Source organism: Carlito syrichta, unplaced genomic scaffold (genome assembly GCF_000164805.1).
Source record: "Carlito syrichta isolate Samal-C Ts95f unplaced genomic scaffold, Tarsius_syrichta-2.0.1 Scaffold307639, whole genome shotgun sequence".
NCBI lineage: Eukaryota > Metazoa > Chordata > Mammalia > Primates > Tarsiidae > Carlito > Carlito syrichta.
In genome coordinates this window covers 383,873-389,939 of record NW_007251735.1, presented here as the reverse complement: position 1 = coordinate 389,939, position 6,067 = coordinate 383,873, and the positions used below count along the sequence as shown (strand labels likewise).

The window sequence follows — 6,067 nt, the reverse complement described above, 5'->3', positions numbered from 1 at the left end:
GCCACCGCAGCCTCCACCTGCTGGGCTCAGGCGATCCTTCCGCCCCAGCCTTCCGAGTAGCTGGAACCACAGACACGCGCTACCACGCCCAGCTAATTTTTTGATTTATTGTAGAGATGAGGTCTCATCAAGTTGCCCAGGCTGGTCTCGAACCACTGGGACTCAGGTAATCCTCTTGCCTCAGCCTCCCAAAGTGCTGGGATTGCAGGCGGAGCCACTGTATCTGGCTGTTTCTTTTCTTAAATAGTTAAGTTTCTTCCTCAACCTTATGTAAGGTAAATATTAAACCAGCTCTAATGAAATTATCTCAGAATAATTACAAACTGAATGGGTTCTCTAAGGTGCTGTTACTATAAGTAGACTTTTTAAAATAAACTTCACTTTGAGATTGTATTAAACCTATTAACCGTTTTTGGAAGACTTGCAATGGCTAATCCTTTATAAACTCTATTTTATTTGCATTTCTAGTTGGAAAAATTGTAAATATAAGGAAGAATATATATGTATATAACATACTTTATTTTTATTTATTTATTTATTTTTGAGTTGGAGCCTCATGCTGTCGCCCAAGCTGGAGTACAGTGGCACGCTAATGGCTTCAATCTCCTGGACTTAGGTGATCCTTCCACCTCAGCTTTCCAAGTAGCTGGAATTACAGGTATGCACCACCATGCCAGGCTAATTTTTTCATTTATTGTAGAGATGAGATCTCGCCAAGTTGACTAGGCTGATCTGGAACCTGTGGGCTCAGGCAATCCTCTCATCTGGGCCTTCCGAAGTGCTGGGATTATAGGCGTGAGCCATCCTGCCCTGGCTATAGCATACTTAAAATTTTTTTTTTTGAGTTGGAGTCTCACTCTGTCACCCAGACTGGAGTGCAATGGCCGCTCCCGGCCACCGCAGCCTCGACCTGCTGGGCTCCGGCGATCCTTCTACTTCAGCCTTCCAAGTAGCTGGAACTACAGGTGCATGCTACCACACCCGGCTAATTTTTAAAAAAATTTATTGTAGAGATGAGGTCTCACCAAGTTGCCCAGGCGGGTCTTAAACCCGCGGGCTCGCAATCCACTCACCTTGGCCTCCCAAAGCGCTGGGATAACAGGCTGAGCCACCAAGCCCGGCCAAAAATTTTTTTTTAGAGATGGGGTTTCCCTCTTTTACCCAGGCTAAAGTGAAGTGACATGGTCATGGCTCACTGCAGCCTGGAACTTCTGGGCACAAAAAATCCTCCATCTTTGCCTCCTGAGTAGCTGGGATTCCAGGTGTGCAACACTACACTCAGCCCAGTTTTTTTTTTAAATTTTACTTTTTTTGTAAAAATGGGGTCTTGCTATGTTGTCTAGGCTGGTCTTGAACTCCTGGGATCAAGTGATCCTCCAGCCTTGGCCTCCCAAAGTACTGGGATTACAGACATGAGCCACTCTACCAGGCCCATATATAGTATATATTGCCTTACATCTACTTGTGCTTTAAATCTATTTTTGGGCCAGGTGTGGTGGCTCATGCCTGTAATCCTAGCACTTTGGGAGGTGGAGGCCAGAGGATTGCCTGAGCCCATGGGTTTGAGACCAGTATGGGCAACTTGAGGAGACCTTGTCTCTACAATAAATAAAAAAATTAACTGGGAAAATTAGCGTGGAAGCATGCGCCTGTTGTTCTGGCTACTTGGAAGGCTGAGGCAGAAGGATCACCTGAGCCCAGCACATCAAGGCTGCAGTGGCTGTGAGCATGCCACTGCACTCCAGCCCAGGCGTCAGAGTGAGACTCTGACTCAAAAAAAAAAAAAAAGAAAAAAAAATAGGTGTTGAGAGATGAGATTGCTGTTTTTTCCTCTTCCTACTTCCCATATTACTATTTAGTTATTCAAAAACTGACATAATTTACAAAGATACCAGTTTAGTTTATTGTTCTCTTGTCTTATCTTGAACTGAGAGCCTTATTATTTTGCCTCAGAAAAATCTCATTAGTCAGTTCTTGGCAATAAAAGCATTACTTCATGAATACTATCTTGTCTGAACTTCTAGCTATTACTGACAGCCATCTTTAAGATCCACTTCATTCCTTTCACCTTGCTAATTAGAAACAAAATCTTGGTAGTACTTCACCACCTACTAATGACTCATTTGTTACCTTAAACTTGACATCCTTGTAATGTTGTTCTCTAAAGCAGTGCTTCTGGTACTTTAATGTGCATATGAAATACCCAGGAATCTTGTTAAAATGTAGATTTTTTTTGACACAGTTATGGGGATAGGGGTCAAGATTCTGCATTTATTTTTATTTTTTTATTTTTTGTTTTTTTGTTTTTGAGTTAGAGTCTCACTCGGTCGCCCAGACTGGAGTGCAGTGGCCGCTCCCGACCACCGCAGCCTCACCTGCTGGGCTCTGGCGATCCTTCCACCTCAGCCTTCTGAGTAGCCGGAATTACAGGCGTGCACTACCACACCCGGCTGATTTATTTATTTATTTATTTATTTATTTAGAGATGAGGTCTCGCTGCCCAGGCGGGTCTTGAACCCGCGGGCTCAGGCAATCTACTCACCCCAGCCTCCCAAAGGCACGGGATTACAGGCTGAGCCACCGAGCCCGGCAAGATTCTGCATTTATAACAAAGTCCCAGGTGATGCTCATGCTGCTGGCCCCTGGATCATACGTTGAGTATTGGGCTACACACTTGCTATGAAAGATGTGGTCAATGTGCAGCCAGGAGTTAAAGAGGACTTTGGGAGGCAGCTGAGCATGCCACTGCACTTCAGCCTGGGTGACAGAGTGAGACTCCTACTCAAAAAAAAAAAATTTGTTGGTTAAAAACAAAAAACAGACCTGGGCATGGTGGCTCAGGCCTATAATCCCAGCACTTTGGGAGGCCAAGATGAGAGGATTGCCTGAGGCCATGGGTTCTGGACCAGCCCGGGCAACTTGGTGAGATCTCATCTCTGCAATAAATAAAAAAATTGGCCAGACATGGTAGTATGTGGCTGTAGTTCTGGTTACTTGGAAGGCTGAGGCAAAAGGATCACTTGAGTCTAGCACGTTGTCACTGGGGTGGCCGTGAGCATGCCACTGCTCCCCAGTCTGGGCAACAGAGTTGAAACTCCAACTCAAAAGAAAAAAAAAATTAGCTGAGCATGGTGGTGTTTGCCTGTAGTTCCAGCTACTTGGAAGGCTGAGGCTGAAGGATCACCTGAGACCAGCAGGTAGAGGCTGCATTAAAAAAAACCCAAAAACAAACAAAAAAACAGGCTAGGTAAATCACGCCTGAAATTCCAGCATTTTGGGAGGCCTAGGCGATGGGATCATTTGAAGCCAGGAGTTCAGCAATAGCCTGGGCAACATAGCAAGAGCCTGTCTACCAAAATAAAATAAATACAATAAAAATAAAATAAAATAAAATAGCCAGCACAGCAGCTGTAGCTATTCAGGAGGCTAGGGTGGGAGGATTACTTAAGCCCAGGAAGTATAGGCTACAGTGAATTATGATCATGGCAGTGCATTCCAGCTTGGGTGACAGAGTGAGACCCTGTCTCCTTTTTTAAAAAAAAAAAAAAAGCCAGGCACAGTGGCTCATGTCCGTAATCCCAACCATTTGGGAGGCCAAGGCAGGAGCTCAGAAGTTGGAGACTGACCTGGGCAATATAGCGAGACCTCATCTTTACAAAAAAATTAAAAAATTAGCTGGGCATGGTGGTGCGTGTCTATCGTCCCAGTTATGAGGGAGGGTGAGGCAGAAGGATCACCTAAGCCCAGGAGGTCTATAGGCTGTGGTGAGCCGTGATCATGCCACTGCACTCCAGTCTCAGTGATAGACCCTGTCTCAAAAAAAAAAAAAAAAAAAAATCTAGTAACCTCTGGAATAGTTAAGATCTAAAACCTTTCCAGGTAAGAAATTATTATTTTTTCTTTTTTTTTTTTTGAGTTGGAGTCTTACTCCATCACCCTGGCTGGAGTGTAGTGGCACGCTCACTGCCACCATTGCCTCGACCTGCTGGTCTCAGGTGACCCTTCTGCCTCAGTCTTCCAAATAGCTGAACTACAAGCACATGCCACCATTTGTGGCTAATTTTGTTGTTGTTGTTGTTGTTGAGTTGGAGTCTCACTCTGTCACCCAGACTGGACCTGCTGGGCTCCAGCGATCCTTCCACCTCAGCATTCCAAGTAGCTGGCACTACAGGCACGCGCTACCACACCTGGCTAATTTTTTTGATTTATTGTAGAGGTCTCGCCAAGTTGCCCAGGCAGGCCACTCACCTCAGCCTCCCAAAGCGCGGGATTACAGGTTGAGCCACCGAGCCCAGCTAATTTTTTAAAAAATTTACTGTAGAGATGAGGTCTCGCCAAATTGCCCAGGCTGGTCTGGAACCTGTGGGCTCAGGCAATCCATCCTCTCACCTTGGCCTCCCAAAGTGCTAGGATTATAGGCGTAGGCCATAGCGCCTGGCCAAAAATCATATTATATCTAAATAATCTACTCCTGGTTTGCTAGTGAGTTTTCAAGGCTGAATTAAGACTGTTTATATGCCTTAAAGTTCTATTCTTTCTTTCCAGACTCTATAGTAGACTCTAGTCATTCATGAGGCTGAGACTCTTTAAAAATTCTACATCTTGAAGACTATTTAGCATGTAATCTCAATTTCTTTAACTCTAAAATGGGGATAAGAATGTTTGCTTATAATAATAGCAGGGCTATTGTGCCAGGCTTAAGTGAGAACAAAGTCTTTTTTGAGTTTCAAGTTAGGGTCAGATTAGCTAGGTTTCTTTTAGCATAATCCAGTTGACTTTGAATTCCTGGGTTATTCTAAGTAATGTCTCTGCAAAGTTAAATTTCTGAATGTCAAGAACTTTTTGTTTTGAAATCTTGATCTCAGATCTGAAATTGTCAGGTATTTAGTCTACTTTCTCTTTCCTTTTCTTTGTTCAGATTTGAATAATTATCAACAGAGTACTGGAGGAGTAGTACAAAGGAGGAACTACGACCCAGGTTTTAATCCTTTATCATTTCACCTTTGTATATCATTTGTAAAACTGGTAAATAAAAATCTGCCATAGTTCTTATGGCTGTGAAGATTAAATGAAGGAAAATTGGATGTAAATGATAAATTGAATGGAATTGATTTTTGCCATTTTCTTTTTTGCAGATTTACCTCAATGTATATGTATGGTCTTCCAGAATCAGTTCTAAAATACACAGGTTAATTACACCTTAGAGTAGTATACTATAATTTACTAGTATTCATTTAATACTCATAACATTGTGGCTGGCAAACCTGGAAGTAGAACTCAGTTTTCTGAGTCTCAGATCACTGTTATTTTATTCCCATTAGATCTTGCTATTTATTCTTTTTAACATTGCTTATTAATGTGTTTTAAATATCAAGAGCACAGACATTGAATAATAGTAAATCACAATAATACTAAGACTTTGATGGTATCTCAACAGGTCAGCTCTTCTCAAAATTTTTAGGTTTCCTCAGAACAGGAGAAGGTTTGTAGGTGGAAAGTGACTGCCCTGTGACTTGAGAGAAAAAGTACCACCCTACTTTACTTTCAAGGGCATCTAGGCAGGTTGTCCAGGTTGCTTTTCGTTTTTGGTGGTTGTTCTTGTTGAAACTATCTTCTTCAGTCACTGAGAACTCTTGTCATCAACTCACCCTCTTTACTACTGGCTCTAGAATTTTGATCAGCTTTAGATAAACATAATTAGAGAAAGTTGGAGAAAGGCCACTTTGACTTTTCCAAGTCCTTCAGTAAAGACACACACACATTTACTTAAAAAAAAAAAAGAAGACTGGGTACAGTGGCTCACACCTGTAATCCCAGCACTTTGGGAGTTGGAGGGAAGAATATTGCCTGAACCCAGGGGTTCGAGACCCACCTGGGCAACATGGGGAGACCTCATCTCTACAATAAATCAAAAAATTAGCCGGGTGTGATGGCATACACCTGTAGTTCCAGCTACTTGGAAGGCTGAAGTGGAAGGATCCCTTGAGCCCAGCAGGCTGAGGGGTGGCTGTGAAAATCACTGCACTCCAGCCAGGGCAATAGAGTGAGACTCCACGTGGATCCCCCC

The 6,067-nt window shown here is 43.1% G+C and overlaps 1 protein-coding gene across 1 annotated transcript in view; it reads right to left on the bottom strand.

The window, feature by feature from the left end:
* The window catches only part of CUNH15orf65 (chromosome unknown C15orf65 homolog), a 10,322-nt gene that overhangs the window by 3,061 nt on the left and 1,194 nt on the right, over positions 1-6,067 (bottom strand). The window lies entirely within an intron of this gene.